The sequence below is a fragment of the Arachis duranensis genome, chromosome 1 (assembly GCF_000817695.3).
Source record: "Arachis duranensis cultivar V14167 chromosome 1, aradu.V14167.gnm2.J7QH, whole genome shotgun sequence".
Classification (NCBI taxonomy): domain Eukaryota; kingdom Viridiplantae; phylum Streptophyta; class Magnoliopsida; order Fabales; family Fabaceae; genus Arachis; species Arachis duranensis.
In genome coordinates this window covers 83391236-83391712 of record NC_029772.3, presented here as the reverse complement: position 1 = coordinate 83391712, position 477 = coordinate 83391236, and positions in this window count along the sequence as shown.

Genomic DNA, 477 nt, shown 5'->3' with positions numbered 1-477 from the left:
ATTTATTCATAGCTTTAAGACATAGTTACTACATACTAATGATCATGAAATGAAGACACAAAATATAAATAAACACAACATAAAAAACCGAAAACAGAAAGAAATAAAGAACAAGGAATGAATCCACCTTTAGTGGCGTCTTCTTCTTGAAGGACCAATGATGTCCTTAAGCTCTTCTATGTCCCTTCCTTGCCTTTGTTGCTCCCCCCTCATTGCTCTTTGATCTTCTCTTATTTCATGGAGAATGATGGAGTGCTCTTGATGTTCCACCCTTAATTGTTCCACATTGTAACTCAAATCTTCTAAGGAAGTGTTGAGTTGTTCCCAATAGTTGTTGGAAGGAAAGTGCATCCCTTGAGGCATCTCAGGGATTTCTTGATGATGAGCTTCCTCATGCATCTCTTGAGAACCGTGAGGGATCTCTCTTGCTTGCTCCATCCTCTTCTTGGTGATGGGCTTATCCTCTTCAATGGGGAT